This window comes from Oxyura jamaicensis, chromosome 1, assembly GCF_011077185.1.
Source record: "Oxyura jamaicensis isolate SHBP4307 breed ruddy duck chromosome 1, BPBGC_Ojam_1.0, whole genome shotgun sequence".
Classification (NCBI taxonomy): Eukaryota; Metazoa; Chordata; class Aves; order Anseriformes; family Anatidae; genus Oxyura; species Oxyura jamaicensis.
Window position 1 is genome coordinate 37,847,764 of NC_048893.1, and position 22,295 is coordinate 37,870,058.

The 22,295-nt window shown below is 39.0% G+C and overlaps 1 protein-coding gene across 3 annotated transcripts in view; it reads right to left on the reverse strand.

The window, feature by feature from the left end:
- PTPRR (protein tyrosine phosphatase receptor type R) overlaps positions 1 to 22,295 on the reverse strand; it is a 140,444-nt gene that overhangs the window by 96,564 nt on the left and 21,585 nt on the right. Inside the window, exon 1 of one of the 3 annotated variants that reach the window (XM_035335512.1) lies at positions 21,955 to 22,077. The exons of the other annotated variants lie outside the window; for them this stretch is intronic. The gene's annotated coding sequence lies outside the window, so the exon portion shown is untranslated. Of the gene's footprint in view, positions 1 to 21,954; positions 22,078 to 22,295 lie in introns of those variants that run through there. 3 annotated transcript variants of the gene reach the window in all.

Below are 22,295 nucleotides of genomic sequence, written 5' to 3' on the forward strand. Positions count from 1 at the left end.
AGAGAGAGAAAGAGAGAGAAAGAGAGAGAAAGAGAGAGAAAGAGAGAAAGAGAGAGAGAAAGAGAGAGAAAGAGAGAGAGAGAAAGAGAGAAAGAGAAAGAAAGAGAGAAAGAAAGAGAGAAAGAAAGAGAGAGAGAGAGGACAGATGCATTCCTCCAAGATTTGTTTAGCCTGCTACTATTTGGTCAGAATTTTTGTTCAGGGAGAAAGTGGGCTTGAAACATAGAATGGCTTGGGTTGGAAAGGACCTTAAAGATCATCTAACTCCAACCCCCCTGCCATGGGCAGGGACACCTCCCACCAGACCAGGTTGCCCAAAGCCCCATCCAGCCTGGCCTTGAGCACCTCCAGGGATGGGGCATCCACAGCTGCTCTGGGCAGCCTGTGCCAGGGCCTCACCACCCTCTGAGGGAAGAACTTCCTCCTAATGTCTAGTCTAAATATATCCTCTTCTAGTTTAAGACCATTCCCCCTTGTCCTATCATTATCCACTTGAGTAAATAATCCTTCTCCATTTTTTTCCTAAGACCCCTTTAAGTATGGAAAGGCCGCAATGAGGTAGGTCTTCCTGGAGCCTCCTCTTCTCCAGGCTGAGCAGCCCCAGCTCTCTCAGCCTGTATCCATAGGAGAGGTGCTCCAGCCCTCTGATCAGCTTTGTGGCCCTCCTCTGGACTTGCTCTAACAGGTCCCCATCTTTCTTGTGCTGGGGACCCCAAACCTGGACACAGCAATCCAGGGGGGGCTGACCATGCCATGGGACATGGATCCATTGGTTAGGGTTTGTTGATTTAAACTTCCTGGATATTTATCATTCTTGGGTCATTTTTAAAGCACAGACCATCTCAGTGCCCCACCGTGTTCCCCTGCGTCATCCAGATTCCAATAACCAGCCAGCATTAGGACCATGAGTGAATGCACTTGTTTTTCTTTGTTCTGGACATATGCAAAATCAAATCTATTAGTGATTCTGATTCCCTATTCTGATTTCAGAAAAGGCTTGTGCAAGAGATCAGGCAGAGGTCTAAAAGAATAGATGAAAGAATTGGCAAGTCTGGTAAATTCAAGTATGTATCCTTAGATAATTGGTTGTCATGCTTATCTTTCTAACAACTAGATTTCTTTTTTCTAACTAAACTCCGCTAAGGTCAAGTAGTCAGCTTATGAGAGGAAGACAAAGGAGCTGTGATGCTCCTCCAGCAGGAATAAAGAAAAGTGAATTAGCCAAACCCAGCAGCACAGGCCAGTTAAAAATCCAGAACAAAAGCTGCCCGAATTCTGCCAGAATTTTTTGCTTTTACACTGATGGATTTGGGGCAAGCTTGTACTAAGTAAGCAAAAGTGACAGTAGGAAAACTGATATTTCTCCGTCAGAAAAAAAGCTAAAACCTATTCACAGGGTGTCATTTACTTCTGTCAAAGCTCTTCACAGCACGTCTCCTCCCTGGTCTGTTCCTAGTAACTCTAGACATCACGCCCTTGGTCAGATACACGCCGCTGCGGCAAGCTGCCACTTCTGTGGCTGCTTCTCGGGGGAGATATTGGTTTATTGACAGCTGTAATGTTGCAATTTGGATCAGGGTTGCATAAGCCTGCTAAAGTCTCTCGGTTTATGAACCATGGAGTAAGCTATGTCCTCTGGTGGGGGATTTTATGCTACATGTCCTCACAAAGCCTAAGGGGCGAAATGCATGCAGTGGTTTGATGTATAGCATAAAAAGTGCATGGGTAGTTTTTTAGGGGATTGTTATGGGACTATTTCTAGAGTCTTTTCTTTAATCCCCTTAACAGTGATCTAGTGAAAAGTGTCTCTGAGAACAAAAGCACTCTTTTACTTCTAAGAGAGTAAGCAGAACCTCAGAACATCTTGCTAGGATGCAGATTTGATTAGCATCCCACTGAGGACGCTCTTACTAAAGGGACATACACCAGACAGGATGAATTTCCTAATAAACTGAGAGGAAGCAAAAAGAGGAATGATTTTTAATTTAGTTTCAAAACCAGTTTGGAAGCTCTCTGGGAGCGGAACAGAACCTCTCTGTTACACTGCTATGACACTGAACCATATTGTAATGATAAAGAGCTACAGGTAGCTGCCCGAAAATAGATGGACATGTTAGGTCAATGGGCTAGATTTGTTGCTAGTGTAATTTCTCTGAAGCAGCATTGTGATACCAGCCATATATTTCATTCATCATGTTTTACCATCTACACTTCAATTTTTGGAATCATCAGACATATTGTGCATGGTGGGCATATGGTATAGCTGCAAACCAGATCTACCCTGAAACTATTTTTGGTTATTTCCCCCTTTCCTGTCACAAAACCAGAAATCTGTAACAACAAATACTGTAACTGAATGGTTATGTCCTCTGTTTTAACAACTGTGCTGAAGTACCCTGGGATATTAATTCAACTCACGTGATAAAAATCCTGTTCTGCATTTTTCATAACACTAGATGGTAGCGGCAGTGCGTGAAAAGGTAATTCTCTCTACAGTCCTAAACAGCAAGATATAAGGCCGGAAAATGAGCATAGACACTCAGCTAGCATTCACTTTTCACTGGCAAAAAGTAGAAAGGTGGATTTTTTAAAACCCTTTAAAACATAAATCAGTCAATTATCACTACCAATTAATTATTTACAAGCATCAGAAATGATAGCTTTCTGCAAATCCTACAGACGTGTTTCACAAAGTTTGCAGTTAAGAATGATGATCTATCATCATTTTTTCCTAAATGGGACCTTTAAACAAACTTATGTTGCTCACTGGCATTAGCAGTTTCCAAAATACCTGGGTGTATCAGAGTACTGCTCTTTTGCTTAAGTCACAGTAACTTTTATTTTTGAGATCATCTTATGAAATATAAAACCCAGTTCCTGTCAGGGAGAAATTTAACTACTCCCTCTCCTCATCCTGGGCTACAATGCTCCCTACTCTTCTAGATTTACCAAATATTTTAATGACAGTGGGAAACGTCATTGCTGTGTGGATTCCTCCTCCCCAGTCTGCAGCGTAATTGTATCTTTCCCTGCAACTGGGAGCCAAAATTACCTCTGTGCCAATTAACTTTTCAAGCCTTTCCAGGTAAGGGACTCAAGCCGAGCGGAAACACGGTGAAGGTTTGGTTGCTGCAAGTCTCGTCAGCACTACAGAGGATGTGAGGTGACTATCCAGGGGGCATTATCTGCTACTGAACATGCAAAGAGGCACTCCTATCTCTATGAGCATCTCATGGTAGCTCTTCAGGGCTTGGTGATGTGACTGTTCTCTGCTGGCAATTGGAAGGGTGTCTCAGAGTGTTTATCCATACAGAAAAATCTAGTTTTGTCTTCAAAATGAAAAGATTATTAATAAGGTAGCAGGGTCAGCTGTATTTCTGTATGGCAAATAAAAAACACTTAATGTAGAGGATTTTCTGACCATCACATTGCAAGATCATCTTCTAAAGCTATGAAAATGCCATTCTACTCTGTCTGATGATCAGTGCACCGTGCTATTTACTTTACATACATAAGATTGCTAGGAAATAAGTTAAACTGTTCATTTATGAGTACTCCTACCACTGCTAGGAATAGGTAACCGTTAAAGTTTCTTGCCTTAAAAATGTTTTCTCACAACTCTTGACTCATGCAATAATTTTAGAGAGTTCTTGGAAAGGCTTAAATTCTTCCTTCACATTCCCTGTACGAATCAAGTTTAGAAACTACAGTTATAATAAAAATCAAATCACTTGTTGAAGGAGAGGCAGTTTAAACCCACTCTGAGAGCTGGAAGATGTTGTGAAGGGTAATCACAACCTCTGGTTTTCATTGAAATCTTTTTTTGCTTGCCATCATCTCAGGCATGATATAATTATAGTTGAGTGCCTGATGTTTCCTTCTGCGTGGATCACCTTTCCCATTATAGCAGCCTAACCAGCATCTTATGGACACAGGTTCATTTCTATTCTTTTCTGTTTTTTTGAAGCTGTCAGTTCTGGAAGAGCCAGAAGGCCACACACAAGTCACGAAGTGATTATGCTCACTGAAAGGAAGGTTTCTTTCTTTCTAACGTTCTCAGGTATAGCATGAGCTATGTGCTGGAGCAGAAAGCATGATGACTTTTTTGTTTCTCTACTTTCCATTCTACCCTGTCTGATCACAGACATCCCTATTTAAACATCACATCTGCAACACTAGAAGAACTGCTACTTTCTCTAACAAGCAGAGCTCATTTCATTTATTTTAATCTCCACTAAAACCTGCACCCTTCTCATTACTACCCACGTTATCTCCAGGCTGGTGGGAGGATCTGCCTAGTCAGAGGGGAGATATTGACCTATATCTTGTCATGAATTCAGTTTCTCACCAGAGATTTGTTTTGCCATAAGAGAAAAGGGAATTCATTCACTAATGCAGGAAGCATTAGCATGTGCAGTTATATCATCTACTGAGAATGAACTTCATTAACACAACCAATACAGAACCACAAAACCTTTAAAGAGCATCTGAGCTCCTTTTTTTATTATTATTATTATGAAACATTACCATTGATTTACTTTCCCAGATGTACTCCTTGTTAGAGTCTGATGGCCAGCTTAAGTGTTTTATTAGAGGAAGAAAAATCTCAGAAGGTTTTATTTCTCTGAGGACCACGTTTATTTGCAGATTTTTTCCATCTTTTTTTTCCTGTCTCTAATAATATCACAGCACTTGTAACAAAGAAGTATGTTCAATATAATCTCATAAGTAAGACATTATGCAATTAACATTTAACTATTAATGGAAGTGAGGATTCAAGGTTTATTTGCTTTTTTTCCTCCTTTCTGTTTCAATGCAGTCATGCTAAATTTAGTAACAAGCGAAAACAGCTCAGTTCACCCTGGGAGGCCAAGACACATTTTTAAATGTATGCAATGCGTATTTTCCTGCTAAAGCAGACAGGATCAAATAATAATGTTATGTGGCCACTTGGGCTTTCTTTTTCTCAGCAGGTGATATAATTCTTGCACTTTTCAATAGCTTCATAAAAAATTAAACCATTTTGCAGAAACATTTTCCCCAACTCGCTAGAGAATTGTGTGGGAGGAGGAAGAGAGAGTGATCAAAAAAACACAGAAATTGTTTCAGGATGATTCTTTATGAGGACCTCCTTCACTGTCTGCTTTCACATAGTTTTAGGATAGACACATAGTTATATGGGAGCACTGAAACAATCCATCTGACAGATGCTTACCAAATTGCTACCAAAAGATATGATGGAATGGACAGGCAGTGCAATCATGACATGATTTGGAAGGATACTGAAAAAAAATTCTAGTGATTTTCTACAAAAATATATGGCAAAAATTGAAAAGGAGTGCTTGTTGGTATAATATGGCAGAGGAAGGCCTGAAGAAGATCCGAAATGAAGATTTGAGTATAAATATAGACCGGAATCCTTATAGTTAAGCAGCTTTTTCACAGGGGTAGATGGGGAAGACCGTGAAGACTGGATTTCTCTAACAAGGCTTCCTGTGGTGTCAGAGAAGGAAATCAGTGAATTTTGCCACAAATGGTCCTCTGGAAAGAAGATAGGAAGGACGCAATTAATGACCTTTGGAAAAGGAGGATGTGGATGGAGTAGGAATCTCCATTTATCTACTGGTCTCTACCAGTGGTCAATCAGTCAGGTCTGTGGGCTCTACACAGTGAAAGCAATACTTCATTTCTGCCTGGTGAAGTGGAAGAATAAATTTAGTACTAATCATTAGGGAAGCAGTACAGTTGAGTTACATGAATAAATTTAATGGCCAGAAGAAATACTACTAGAGGTGGCCACTATTCCCCTTACCCCAGCCCCATTCCCATTCTAGGGAATGAAATGAATACAAGAGGTGGGAAATGAGGCAACATAAAAAGCATAAGATGACATGTACCGTGGTAAGAACACCAGCTCTGGCCTCATACCGTATCTCTCATGCCAGCCTCGCGTCCTGGGACTGAGACAACCCAACAAGCATCCAACCTCCTCCACCATCAGCAGTGGGATTACCTCTGAATAAAGCCTGTTGGTGGAAGAGATGAGTGCACCTCACAGGGAAGTAGCTGTACACCAGGACCCTTGGGGTATTCACCACTGAATTCAGTGGGTAATGAAACAAGTCCTATAAAAGTCAGATTTGTGAACACGCTTCTCTTAAAGAACAGTTTGTTCCTTATCAGGGGAAAGCTACATCTTTAGCAGAAAGATGTGTTTACCGTAAGGATTTTTTTCCTGTAACCTTTTACTTTGTCTCTTTACATTACAAATGTTACATCCTACTAATTTGGAGCAGCCTGGCCTTCCTAGCTAATATTCTCCTAATATATTTATTTTTATTTTTTTTTTTTTTTTAAGTTGACACAAGCTGAGTGGCTTTCTTTGCTCTGAAACAGTCTATTTCCCAAATAATGATTCACTCTGATTCACCATTTTGCAGCCTTCCAATGAAACAATCCTATGTTGCCTGTAGCTGTTTATTTAGCTTTATTACAGGTAAGAAGGACAACAATCAGCAATAAGTGAACAAATATTTACAAGCCATGGTTACTGCATAGGAGCTCATGATCACAGCCAGGAAGACAAATGAACTTTAAACAGATAAAGGCATAGTAATGGAGATTATATATTAATAGAACTAAATTACTGACCTGATTGTTACATTCATTCAGAATGTGCTAGGAATACTCTAAGCATATCTTCCATAAGGATAGACATAAAATTTACACACAAAGTATGTTTTAAAAAACAGACATTGTGTTACAGATAACATTTTCATTAGAATTTTTAGTTTTCTCTAAACTTTCCACAAATAAAAATGGTTGTTTTTGAGTAAAGTCACATTTAAAAGGTGTTTGACACATTGTGGAGGATGGAAACTGCACACCAAAAGTAGCAAAAAGCTACTGCCCTAAAGCTTTGGCTACGTATTTTATTCTAGTTTTGCTCAAAAAGCAAACTAAAAACTCAGTCAAAGCTCTCTGACAGAGTAAGTTATTATTATTGAAGGCTGTTTCAGTAAAACAAGTTGCCTTAGTAGTTTTTTTTTTCTGCAAATTATCTAAACTCTTCAATACTATAAAGATGGAATGCTTTATTCACAATGAATGTTTCATGTTTCTGACAGCTTTAAGGCTGAGCCATGCTCTACATTTATCTTTAATGACCTGTTGAGAGACCCTAGTCATCAATACATATATATGGAGTACATACAGATAAAAGGCAGTACTAAATGAAAAAAAAAAAAACAAACAAAACAAACAAACAAACAAAAAAACACAAAACAAAAAAAGGTTCTACAAATTTTTTTCCTTATAACCAATCATTTGACATTTTTCTGCCTAGTATAATGCACAAATATAACTTACCAGTTATATCTACAGGAGGAGAGCAGTCTTTTGTCCCTCACTGCCGTGTAGAAGGCTAGAAAAAGATCTGTACACATTTTTGGGGGGACTCTGTCTATATCAGCTCTGCTGCTGCTGCCAATTCTGTGGAATCAGTGCAGCGAGGATAATACAGTTCAATAGCCCTAGTTCAAAAGCCTTCATATTTTCAGATTATTTTGTTCCACTCCACATGATTTAATGCACGGGGGATAACATAAAGGCCTTGGGGGACTATTCCATCTCCTCAGTGCTTGTGTGATACTTACTGTAATGCTAATGGGAGTTGTATGTGCGCACCCAGGGAAGAACACACCATGATTTTTAATATGATAAACAAAGAGAAGCCTAGAAACAACTTAGGTTTTTACTTCAGCACAAGACTGCAGTTTACGTTTGAAACATGGAAACAGAAACAGATTTTTTTTATTTTTTATTTTTTAAAAAAAAGCAACCCAAGATAATTCACCGGGCATTGTGGCTCTAAGACTCCCCTAACTGGGCTGTTTGATGTCTAATATGTGACAGACTAGTTTTGTGAAAATTAGGTTTATGAGGCATATTACAGATGTACCATAACAACATACTTAACATATATTATCAAATGTATAAAAATATATACTTACGTATATATAACTATGCATACAAAAATTTATCTGTATATGGGGGAGTTAGATATGACAGAGCAATAAAGCGCTGCTTTGTTCATGGAGCCCTTTGAGGAAAATATGCAGGGAAATCATAGACATAGCCTGCTCTGTAGAACAGTTTTTAAATGCATGCTGCCATTGAATGATGCCACACACATACATATGCAAATCTGCATGTGTACAAAAGAAAGAACACATTCAATATTAAATATATTGCTTTGTATGTTCACCTTTTTCTTAGAATGCTGGAAATTGTACTTTTGTACTTGCAGCATGCAGGTAGATACCTGTTTTTCATACCTCCCAACCTTTTCTAACTACTCAATTCCATCATAAAGTGACTATACCTTACATCTGATACTCACACAGATGTACAGTTGGAATTAGAAAGAAACTGTATGCTTTGAAAGCCTTAAGAACACTTTGCATAATTTATAGCTAGAGAAACCCTACAGAAGGTAATGCAGTGTGAGGACTAGCTGTGATTCAAATTCTTTATATCCAGTTTCCAAGATAAGTCCAGGAGTTAAACAAGATAACAGGACTTCTAAGGGAATTTTTTTCTGTGGAAGAGACATTTTTTTTTTTTTCTGATCAAATTCATTTAAGTTCTTCTGTGCTGTTTGAAAATTTGAAACAGGATCACAACGTCATTAACAAAAAATTAGTTAAAAAATAAGAATGAGCTTTTTTTTTTTTTTTTTTTTTTTTTTTTGTTAAATCACAAATGTCTTTCCACTGCAAACTTTTTACTCAGGAGATATTGACCTGAATCATTCATGTGCATCTGCTCTGCGGAGCGATTCCCCAGGTGCATGATCTGCCAGAGCACATTCCTTAGAGGCCACACACCAGCCTTTGATTACAACTGCAGAACAATGCCCAGTCATGTGCAAAACCTCATGCTTACACCGACCTTCTTTGCCCAGGTACTGCCACTGCAAGGAGAGCTGACAACACAGCAAATAAAGCTGGCAGTTCTTGGAAAAGGTGGATACTCCAAGAAAAGTTGGGGAACCTAGAACTTTAATGGCTTATCCATCACACACTCGGCAAGATGAGCCATAATTTAAAGCAATTTTTCTTGTTGCTTTCTATCTTACTTCTGTGGAGCAAGTATACAAGGTCTAACACCTGAGCAGCTGTGGATGCCCCATCCCTGGAGGTGCTCAAGGCCAGGCTGGATGGGGCTTTGGGCAACCTGGTCTGGTGGGAGGTGTTCCTGCCCATGGCAGGGGGGTGGAACTGGGTGGGCTTTAAGGTCCCTTCCAAACCAAACCATTCAACGAGACTCAAAAAGTCAATGAGTCTATGATTCTAAAATATGAAAGTCTGATATAGGTGGCCATATTTTCTTCCCAATGGAGACTTTATTTTTCTTCCTTAACTGCATCATCTACATACAGTATCATCATGTCAAATACAAGACAGTGCAGCAGCACAAATGAAACCTAGAAATACCCTGGGCCCATCGGATTTAGTTGATGGAGCTGCTGAACAGCAGACTGCGCTGTTGGTTTTTGTAACCTCTCAGAACAGCAGCTTGGTACCTGGCAGCGTGGGGGTTGTTTCTCAGATCACTGCAAACAGAACAGCTCCTCAGCTTTTCCAAATCATGATTGTTACCCACAAGTGCAAAAAACTGTCAGCCCAAGAAGAGCATTATGACATATTTTCTCTGACTTTTTTTCTCATTAAAAAGTAACTTGGTCTTATTTTTTACTAAAGAAAGCAACATTTCAATGTTTTTAATATGAAATTTATAAGGAAAAAGAATTGGCAAATTCCAGTTGGAATTCCTACATTGATTTAATTTTGGAAAACAAAGACTATGATACATCTTTTTCCCCCCTCTGATTCCTCATCCTCAATCCAAGTTTTTTGCCATCAACTGGAATAGAAGAAATGATTTCCAGCTTTGTGATTTACTTTGGTTTCCTTTCCAGTTTTCCTATTTTTCTCTTTGTGCTTTGTATCTTTTTGTAATTTTTTTTTTTAAAAAACTTATCCAAATTGCTTCAAGTTTTGAAGCATCACAGAATGAAAAACACAATATGATGAATAAAAAACAACCCTGAAATAAACACAGGTACACTTAATTCTACTAAATTACATAACAGCAAAAGGGAAATTGAGAAGAAATTATAATGTTGAGAGAGGTTTGAAAACTAAGATAAAGTGAATTTCAGTCTAACAAATATATTTAATTTTCTATAAAATATACAAAATGTTCGACAAAAGTACATGAAAAACAATTTAGAGGATTTCTCTAGTTAAAAATAAGAAGAGATAGACTGTAAAAAGTCTGCCCTATTACCTTCAGAATTAATACCTTCATGAGGGAATTACAATTTATAATCACTACTGCTTAAAGAGTTTCCCTGGTTTAGGAGAATCATCTGGAGTGTTAACCACCAGCCTCTAAAAGTCACTGGAAGACATGTAATAACATGAGCAGGGTCTCACCAATCATCTCTTTCTCACAGCCTTCTCTTTTTCAAGAAAACATATTGGAGGTGATGCAAGCTTTCTGAAATCGAGATACTGAAGAGGAAGAGAAGAATTTTCTTGCCTGTGTAGGACTGCAAGAAGTACGCTTTGACCTCCCAGACCTGCCTGGTTAGCTGTAGCAGAATTCAGTCTGCCACTCCAGTGGCTTCAAACTGAGCACCATGCATTAAGCATGGATTTTAAATTTTGACTGACATAATTTGTTAAAAGCAGATGGGAGCCTGTAATTTCATGCCCTGCTTTGCCTTACCTGCAACATCTGCATGCAGCACCTCTCCTGCAAATTAAGCCTTTCACTCAAAATAAAATAAACATATTTGTAGCTTGATTTACATTTTTACCAGCAGTTTCACTAAAACACTTTATTTAAATTGTCATGGAAGGAAATGTAGATCTGTTTCTACAGGAGGCATATCACATCATATATGCAGATTTTTTTATAGTTATAGTAATACTTTTAGTAATTTAGTAATACTTTTAGTAATAGTTGGTTTTTTTTTTTCCTTTTTCAAGAGATGAGCTTGTAACAAAGGATCTATCTTTGTACAGTAAAGCCAGATCCATCTTCCTTAAAGAGTTACTCACGATAAAATACCAACAAGCCTGTACTGCTCTGTGATGTGAAAAGAAAGGCTCATACTATGTGCAGTTATTGGGTATAACCATTACCTGCAGTGGGAATTGTGATTTTCATTTTAAGTATTATAGCTCTAGGGGAATATCCTGCACGTGAAATGTTTATGCTTTGGATCACCTATAGGAACCAGCATTAAAAAATGAGTTTCCCAAAACTCTGATTTTAAGGCAAACTTTGTGTGATGTTGCTCAAGTCTAAACACACTGAACTAATTTCTGAAAATCTGCAGTGAAAAGCATCCTGTGCTTTTAGCTGTGACCTAAGAATTATCTGATTTCAGATTACACAGAGCTAGAAAACACCTACCACATTCTCCTTGGATCAAGTTTCTTGCTATCAGACTCAACCAAGTCATATGAACCCACCGTACATGGAAACAATGAGAACACAGAAAGCTAGGCAATTCAATCTCTTTTCTCCACAAAGGTTGGGGAGTACAGATTTTCCTTGCTGTTAGTGTGAGGAAATTCACTTTGTAAGCACCTTTCAAGACTTGTATGCTGGTTTTAACTTTGAAGGTGTTTTTCCTTTCTACGTTTATTACTGTTGTATTTGAGAAACTCACAAACTGTTCACAAATGTGTATTTTCAGCTAGCTCTGTTTGTGGCAAAGTCACTAGCACCCTGACTGAACAGAGGGGAAACAGGCATAAGCAGACAGACCATGCATAAAATCTGTGCTGGTGACCAAACCAAGATCACAGTGAACAGTGGCATGTTTTAAATCCTATTCCACGTGAGTGCAATTCATACCCAGAGGTCCAGAGGAGGACTCTGCTCACTTGCTTATGCTCAGCCTGCTTTTACATCCAATACAATATAGAAGCAATTGTATCATCACTCCTTCTGAATAATTTTTTAATTTTTAATAATTAGGGATGTCATCCACAGTAAGAAAAAAAAACAAGGGTTCAATATTGTCCTCTTTAAAAGAAGGCTTCAAGCCACAGTTCCCAAGAATGAGATTAGTCTAGCAAGCCTGAGGTTATTCTAGGACTTTCAGCATTCTCCATCCATCCTTTTGAAGCCAGTTCAGAACGTTGATATGAAGTCCAGATTTTGGAAGGAACAGATAAAGAATTAATGTGACTGTGACTCTGCAATTTAGTGACCACTTTAGGCACAGAAGGAGGCGAGTCCTCAATTCTGCTCCCTGCTTTTATCCAGTAAATGTTTTGTAATACCAGTATTTGGTATTTTTTTACTTAATTATTAACAATTAGCAATTCTTCGTTAGAAAATAATAACTAAATGCATGCAAAAAGTACTCATAAATTACAAATGAGTAATAAAGTAGCATCTCCCCCAGGTATCTAGTTTCACTTTATGCTCAAGTTCCTGAACAGTATTTCATTCCGTCTTTTAATGTATAATACATAGCAGAGAATTAAAAATTAATTTTCCTCTTAATCATGATTACTAATAAATATATACTATTTAGCATATACATGTCATGCAATACATTTTATATTCTTCCTAAACGGAGGCCTTATTATCGTAACTATTCTGCAATTTTGCATCTCAGAGGACGTTCACTGGTACCTTGTACAAAAGAACCACAAGACAAGCGGGTTTATGGCCACGTGGTCCCTTCTGTGCACTGAACGTCTGCAGATCCCACCTGGTGCATGTGATGGCATTTTGAGGTACAGCGTAGAAAAAAATAAAGATCAAGTTAACCATGGCTATGGCTACTATGGCCACACTGCTCCCAGTTCCTGGGCTGGCTCTTTTACAGCTAGCTCTTTGCAACGTGCACCATAAACATGTCCTGGGTTCTTACAGGGGTGGTGCTCAAAGCAGGAAGCAGACACACTAGAGAATGGTACTTTTAGAGGCTGGAAACATGGATATGCTTGGCTAGAAAGTCTAAGATCGTGCTAGCTTTTAAACCCAAGTGCACCATAGCAGATTTATGGTTGTAGTCAGAAGAAATTAGGAAGGTGCTCTGCTCCACAGGAAGCAGGCTCCAGGGCAGAGCTCCGCACCTTTCACAAGAACATTCTTCTCCCAACCTCCTCCCCAGAAACTGAATCAAACAAGCTGTCTGACATGGCTGTGGTTATGCAAGTAAACTACTGCTCTCCCACCTACCACCTCTCTGGTGCCACTTTTGTCACAGGTTTTTCACCTCTATTTTTGTAGCAGGGAGGAGCACAGCCAAAAGGAAGAGGCTGAAAGTGAAGCATGTGGGAGTTCAGCTTGAATGAGTGCTACAAGATTAGACAGATGCACTTTTGTTTTATTTCATGTTATTATGTGATATGGCAAGTCACACAAAGAAAAGCAATTAAAGAACCAGGAACATTTTGTTCATTTCAACTGCTCTGCTGAAGGAAAGGTTTTTTCCTGGATCTTTGCCTTTGTGAATATATTACATCTACTCTGGATTGCGATCCAAATGTTATGAGAAGTAACTAATACGCTAAGTTCGGAGTGTTGCCTTTTTCTTTGCATAAACACCCTTCAAGCACTGTTTTAAAAAACTTGTCGCAAATGCTCTAAATTACCGGGATGCTATTTAATAGACTTAATATTGTTTACTGCTGACGAAGCAAAGCCAAACGTAAAAAGATTAGTTCACTGAAAACGGTTTTGTCTTCAAAAAGGACAAGTTCTGTCCTCAAAAAAAAGGACAACATGAAAGCTATTAGCCCTTGTAGGAAGAAAGGACAAGACAAGAAGGGACAGGCAGCTGCTTTCTGGGCAGCTCTAGTGGTCCAAAGACTGGCAGGGAGCGCTCAGGCAGAGCTCGGTATCATGATGACCAGCAGTGAGTACTGGAGCTAACAGAAAGGTTAGCTGGCACTAGACACAATCCCAACAGCAATTCAAAACAATCGCATGCAGCTGTCCATGTTGACTGAAATCTGAGAGCTTTGAGATGACATACTCATGGTTATATTCATAAGATGCAAAATGCAACTTATAAGCAGACGGCACTCATCCAGTCCAGTCCATTCTACACTCGTAATTCATCTGCTGTGTTGCAACATTGCACTCACTGTTGGCCAGTATCTTTGATCTCCATATGTACTAAGATCTGTTGAGGCAGAAATTGCCACTGAACTTGAGCCATTTCTTTTATCATCACACTAGAAATGCACACAGTGCCATTTCCTCTGCAGATATCTATCCAAGGCACATCCAGTTTGAGCAAGTGTCCACAAGATGGGATCTCTGGCTCCTTTCCCTCAGTAAGGCACAGGCAAAGAGATGCCCCAGCATTTGAACAGATCCCCAGAGACACAAGCTAGATGTGGAAAAATCTCAGGATGGAAACACCTACAAAGTATGCTCACAGTAAGCATGGGTGCTTTTCATATGCCTATGTGTTATAATCCACATCAAGATAGCAGAAATATATGCACGGAGATACAATAAGCATGAAAGAAGAGAGTATTAGAAATAATGGTAAATATATTATCCAAGACATTTTTCTTCCATTTGTACAAGAATCACATAGATAATACTCAGGGTTGCTGAATTGTTCTGCATTTTTTCCAGCCTTATTTTGACTACACTATAGTACACGAACTATTGTTAACTAAATGTATACAGTTAATAGTTACTTAAAACAATTCCTCTACTGTCTATATTTTTCACTCACTTTAAAAATCCATTGTCAACCCTCCTCATAAAGCTCTACCACACTAAAACCTGGTGTTACACTCAATGTCTGTAAAAACAATCCAAATAGTTTACAGTAAGAGGATTTTAAGTCCTCTATAAGGAGTGTTATGGAAGCAAATTTTATAAAAAAGCTCACTGCTGACCAAAACTTGCCGTTGTTTATATGATATACATCTCATAGAAGATTAGCAGAGTTTGTAATATTTCATAACTGTCATCGTAGAGTTATCTGTACTTCGATTGATCTATAAATTAAAATTTAGGTCATCAAAAGCACAAGATGTATTGAGTATGTTCAAGTAACTACAGAAAAGAGTGATCTAGAAATCTTTCTGTGGTATCTGCCCAGCTTGTATTTATAAAATATATTCCCTCTCATTTCAGCATTAGCAGCATACTGCTAAAACAGAGTTAAGCCACAGGTTGGTTATTATACCTTTGCATACTTATACAGAATCTTCGAGGGTTAAGCATAAAATCTACTTAAAAATTACAAGTACTTACGTAATCTGAATTCATTTCTGGCTTTAGAGTAGGTTGTGTACATTCCTACATTCAAATTAAGAAAGTTGTGCAAGAAATTGTCATCTCTATCACTTTTTCATCTAGTGTCTTTCCTCAACACATGCAAGCAGTTTAATAAAGATGGTACTTTATGAGATTAAAGAGCTAGAGATAATCCAGGAAACTGCAAGTAAAGTAACAGGATTAAGTTATATAGTTAGCTCACTGGACTGAAACAAATTTAGTTCACTTTGTTGGGCTCAAATACATATAAAACCTTTTACTTCCACTAAACCTTCTTTCTGAAAGTTTCTTTACATTAATATTATGGTATATCATGAAGTGAAAATCTTAAATATATTTATATATTTTTAGGACAAAAAATCTAAATAATAAATTAGTTTTGTATTGATCTATGGATTTGAAAATCAGGATAGCATTTGCTAATACTCAAGACTTGATGTAAATTTTCATGTCTTGTTTACTGGGCAATTGAAGTTAATGTTTTTTATTATTTTTTTTTGATTGCTGTCCTTGAAAGACATCACAAATGAAAGTCAAAAGAAAACACTTAACTTTCCATGCAATATGCCATCTTGAAGTACGTGCACACAAATATATATAAATACAAGATATACTTTCATGTAATGAATATAAAGTGTTTGTTGATATCTTAATTTAGGAAACAGAAACTCTTAGCACACCCACCAGGATGAGGATGTCTGCTTTTCTCAAAGTGGCTTATTTTCTCCGAATTAGTTAAGAAATTTGTTCTTTCCATCTCCATTCCTGCCTCCCTTGGCTCCCACTGATTTCCCCTTACTTAATCAAGCTTACGGTGCTTAGACACCAGAAGGCAGTAATTAAGACAGGATTCCTACTGATGAATCAATCTACGTATGTATTTCTTCCGTTCTGGGAGCAAAGAGAAGCAGCCTTCTACTGAAACAAAAGTGGCGTCCACCTGCCACAACTGCTGGGCTGAGGCTGAAACCCAGACGGAGGAGCCACAAAGCTCCCAGGACAGAGGCCTACACCCAGACAGGCCTCCTGAGGACCAGAAGAGCTGCCCAGACCCTCACTCGCAGGGAACTCCAGATTCTGGAAGTCCCTGTAGGGCCTGAAGGCAGAGGTGAGTGTCATGGGCACAAGCGTGGCCGGCTGGATGAACACTCAAGGTTTGGGGTTCTACCATCTCAGAGACACCTTCGAGAGAAACCAGACATGTTGACACTGGGTGGGGTGCACCCGACCTAGTGAGGCAAGAGCCTTCTGGGCAGCAAGCTAGCTGGGCTTATTAGCAGAGCTTTAAACTAGATTAATCAGGGGAAGGGGTTGTACCACTGAGCGACACTACCTGTGAACACTGACACTTTAGGAAGCAACAGGGAAATACCTGTGAATTGTCCCAAAAAAATAGGGAGGGATTCTCCAAAAAGGAGATGGGGCCAGCTGAAGTGCCTCTGCACCAATGCATGCAGCATGGGAAACAAGCAGGAGTTGGTAATCATGGTGCAATTAGAAAACTATGACCTTACTGCTATACAGAAACGTGGTGGGAAGAATCACACAACTGGAACACCACAACTGAGGGCTACAAGCTTCTCAGAAGAGAGAGGCAGGAAGGGAGGAGTGGAGGTGTTGCCATCTATGTTAAGGAATGGACAGTTTGCAAAGAGCTGCCACTGAGAAACAGCCACAGACATGTGGAGAGCTTGTGGGTAAAAATTAAGGACCAGACCAGTAAAGGACACCTTGGGGCTGGGGGCTACTACAGGCTGCCTGATCAAGGGGAGCTGGCAGCCGAGGTCCAAGGTCTCCTTGCTTCAAGTACAAGAAGCATCACACTCACAGGCTCTCATCCTGATGGGGGACTTCAACCACCTGGCTGTGTGCTGAGATAGCAGCAGAGGGGGCTGTAAGCAACCCAGAAGTCACTTGGAGCATGTCAAGGGTAAGATCCTGGTCCGGGTATTAGACAAACCAACCAGAGGAGAAGTGTTAGTGGACATGGTGCTCACCATTGTGGATGAACCCATGGAAGAAGTTAAGACTGGAGGCAGTCTGGGTTGCTGCAGCTGGCAGAGTAGTCATCCCAGGGAAAAGAAAGATGGGGTGTCCTCCCTGTATGGTGACATCACTAAAGAACTGTGTGATGTCCTGGAGCTGGCCATGATGCTTAAGGGCAGATGTTGGCAGACCTGCCCATCTCCCGCTGAGGGTATGGTCAGGTATATGGTGATCTGCAAAGCTGAGGGTAGTAGCTGGAGTGCCCACCCTCAGAGAGATACTCTGCGGTCCTGCTGTAGTCCCTAGACATGCATGTAGGGCTGATAGCCAAGCAGTTTGCTGGAGCATGCTGCATGGCAAGCTAAGAGGGCAGCTGAGAGAAATGATATACTTGGCATGAATGCAGACACCATGACAGCATCTGCTCCAACATCCACCAAAGCTGAAATATCCACAAAAGCCTCACTCCTTTAAGTCACTACTTTTGCCAGTTCCAGTAACCTGGAGTCTTTTATAGACACGTAAATGAAATATATTGACTCATATTTTTGAGATTATATTTACACAAATTTATACAAATTGCAAATATAAGAGATTAATGTTCACCACTTCTACCATGCAATGCATGATAAACCATTTGCCAAGAGAAGGAAACTGAGATGACAACTAGAAACTTACCAGTGAACTCCTATAATTTATTTTCATAACTACAGCTCTCAAATACTGTTAATGTAATTGCCATTTATTCATGATCTTATTATGCAGTGGTTAACAGAGACTTGGGAAATACATACACTGTGTGTAAATTGCCTTTAATAAAAGCAATTAGACAGTTGAATGAATATTGTTCATTACCACCTATGAGTACAGGGACATCTGGTGGACAGTATAATTATTTGATATTTTTTCTAGGTATTTTCCATATATTTTCCTCCAAAACTCCATAAAGTACAAATTTAATCTGCTCAATGGCTCGCACCTAAGAAATACTGCATATTTTTATATTATTTCATGACCTTTGATATGTAAATCTTCAAATAAATTAGTTTTAAATGAATATCTACATCAACTGTAATAACTTTTCATTGTCTTTCAGCAGACATTAGTTTCTTTTAGTCAGAACTTGTGGTAAAAGTGAACTTTTAAAAAGTGAAAATATATTTTCTTTCACAACGTTTCAGAAAAAAATAGCAAAATTTTATCTGGGACTTTGAAGTATATTTTGGTCCCAAGTTTAAATGAGATTTTCAGAAATCAATTATATCTTGTATTTAATTCTGGGTCTGTAAGTACATGAGTGTACCTACTTCACAATAACCCTTACAGCACGTGGAATCCAGAAGTCCATGGAGCATTGCTAAAGCAAGGCAACCCTGTACCAAGAGGAAGGATCTTCTCTAGTTGTTTTTTTCCTACCTAACACAAGCAAATGTTTGGAAATCCTCACAATGTGCAACAGTAGTTAAATACTATGAATGACATAGAATGGAAAAAAAAAAAACAAAAAAAACTACTAAAACAAAACAGACCAAAACATCTGACTAAAAACTGAGTTGAGAGCACCTTCCATAATACCACAAATATATGGTGAGAAGATGCATGTAACGCGCATGTTCAGGAGATGTTCAGGAGAACGTCTACATTTCCACAATGTTGTCAAAGATCTGGTAACAGAACGGGGCCCAGGACAAGTAAGGGAGTGTTCACAGCAGAACGGAAGACTACGAAGGGAAGCAAAGAGAAATGTGGGCTAAAAAACAGGTAAGAACGGAGAGGAAAAAGGGATCAGTAATATGGCTTGAGGCTACAAAACTAAAAGAAGGAGCAGAAGACAAACAGGAATGGAAAGAAAAAGAAGATGAAAGGCAATGAAGGCAAGGCAGACCCTGGCAGTAGTCTGGGACAAAAAGTAACAGTGAAGAGATGCAAACAGGAGGGTAGAACAGCAGAGTGTCAGAAGAATGAGAATGTGGAAGAAGAAAAGGTGCATGCAAGGCTATAAGTGTGCAGAAGAACAAAGTGGCACTCCACAGAGAAAAAAAGAGTTTCACTTCCAGCAGCTATATGTGGGTATGATCAAGATGAATGTGCTATTTAAAGTACTTTTCTGAGTTTGAATTTATTACTAAGATTTGGGGTAAGATTAGATGCTTGCCTTGGCATAGCCTGAAACCCAAACACATGTTAAAAAAAAAAAAAAAAAAAAAAGAAAAGAGGTCGATAAGGAAAAGATTAAAGGGTTTATATGATTCACATGAAGCAGAGTCAGGGGCTAGATGAAAGAACAAAACCATTAGGGACTGTTTGAATGCACAGCAACACAAATGTATTAAGCAGCATAGACTAGGTATTTTGGGGTAAGAACTTCAGTACATTCATTACAGGAATGAAGGAGAAGGATAAAAACAGGGAAGAGAGCACTACATGGTAAGCACTGAATGGCTAGCCATTACAGAAAATGACAAAAAAGGAAGGATGTTTAAAAGCTTCAGCAGTGTTCTTTTGAATCAATGATTCTGAATATGTTACATGCCTGATTAAATGGAGAAAAATACAAGTTTTACACTGGGCAACATAGAACATATCAAGCTCTTAGGACACTTATTCTCATAAGTTTCACATCAATTCACATCAGTAGTATATTAGCATTAGTCCCTGTAGAAAATATAATTCAGGGAAGAATGAACAATGCAGAAGCAATTTAGTGCAAGTTTGGCTTAAGCTATTATCTAGTTGACATTCTGATTTTAACTAAAAGACTCCCAATTATTCATGGAGAATTTAAAAAAAAACTTCCCTGGATAATAAGTGATATTGCCAAACAGAGAACATCAGACTATGCTAGACTGACCACACCACAGTTTTATTCATTCTTTTCTGTTTGCGTAACCCATCTGGTGTTGTCTCTGAAAACCAGCTTCTGCCTCCTACTTTACCAGATAAAGCACACAGACTGCATATGGTCTTACCTCTCTGTACAGATGTAATGGCTTGTATTTTCACTCTACTGTGTTTTCTTCAACACCCCCCCCCCCCCCCCCCCCTTTAGGAAGGATGGAGAATTTCCCTGCTATCTAGATTGTGTGAGGAACACCGTATACACTTATCAGGATAATCTGTGTTGAGCCAACACATTGCCTTCTTATTTCATCCAGGTTTTTAGCAAAAGACCAGGCAAGTACAGCTTCTTTCTCTGGCTCCTGTCCCCAGAACTTCTCAAAAGTGTGAAATTTACACTGCTGAGAAATAATACACTGATGATAATCTCACTAAGGGCCAACCTGATAAAGAAGGAGAACTACTTACTTCTGAAAAAGCAACAGATCTGTTGTTAGAGCATTGTATTGGCTATGGGAGATTTCTGCTCAAGTCCTTGATCTGTATATGCCTCAGAATAAGAAATTCATGCTTTATTCTCCATATGCCACATGATTAATTGAACAGCTAGACTTCCAGATGAATCTTTTTTCCACCAATACCACAAGTTCTACTGAGTGCAAATAATTAAATAAAAATTGATCTGGAAAGGAGAGCAAAGCATTTCAGTGTCTTGAAGAGGCTTGTCCTTCTAGAATTCCCATATCAAAGGCAAGACCAATCTCAAGTGCAATGAAAACACCCCTTCCAGGTCTTGTCCCAGGTCTACTCAAAAACTGAAACAAAGCCACCAAATGACCTGATGTGAGTGGTTTAATTACTTTCCTCCTTGTGAATCTTGGCTCCAACCAGGATGTGGCAGAAGCTGAACCTGAAACTCTATTGTAGCTCTATGCCTCGAGCTCTGGGTTCTTGGCCACTTCATGATGCAAGACTCATTTCCTTCTCACATCCCAGTTAAAGTATATAAATAGTTCCATTTTGTACCAGATAATTTTTTTTTTAAACCTCTGAAATCTCTGAAAACGAACTTGGTTTTCAGACTATTTCTATCTTGCATTTTTGACTCCAAAGACTTCACTTCAGTAGGTCTTGATCAGCCTTTTGTACAGCTCAATTGCTGCAAGGAATGGGTGATCCACACCACAACTAATAAGCTGTTAGGGATCTGGTGGGCAGCTGATGTGATATCAAAGTGAAGGTATTTTTGTCATCAGACTCAAAGCAGTTTTGAAAGAATTCAACAATTAGAGACAAGAGAAAGAAAAAGAAAGCCAAAGACAAAGCCAGAATAAGCCAGCCTCCAGGCAGAATAAAATTTAAGAAAGCAAAGATGTAGCTTATGTGCTAAAGTAGAAGAGCCAAGAAAACAAATTACTATGCATTGGAGCCAAAGATTATAGTCAGTGTCTTTCTACTACAACTGAAGAAACTATAACAGTAGTAACATTGCCAAGAGAGCAAAGATCAATAGCAATAGAAGAATGGATGGAGGGAGTTATGACAACATTAAGACAACAAAAGAAAGCTAGCAGCTTTTGCCAAACTTATACGGCCCTCTTTGGCAGAGGCAGGGATCACTGGGACTGGCAACACACAAGATATCAATGAGGACACAGTGACTGAATAGTCCTTTCAGGCAGCAGATATGTATTTCTGAAGTATTTCATTTCTTCACTGATTGATCAAAAGAGCTTAATATACAGAATGCCAAAAGCACCAGATTCTTCATTTAAAGTCTCTTACCTTTAATGAAAAGAATTTATAGGGTTACACTCATAACAGATGAGGACTGGTCAACTGGCAGCTGATGAGTCAAACAGGGCATACAAGGAAATTTTGGCTAGCCCCTAGAAAAGCCTATGGCTGTGAGACAAGCTCGTTTTTCAGTCCTCTGAAAGGTAACAAGAGAAAGCCAAAGTGAATTTGAAGTGGGCCAGGTGAGAGCATTTCCAATCATTGAACACATCTGGCCGGCCAGCCAAACAAACCAGTAGCATTTCAGGAGGAGAAAGGTAAATTGCATAAGAATGAGAGAAAGGGTTTATCTGTGGGTAGGACAGTTCAGAACATCTGAGTCTGGTCTA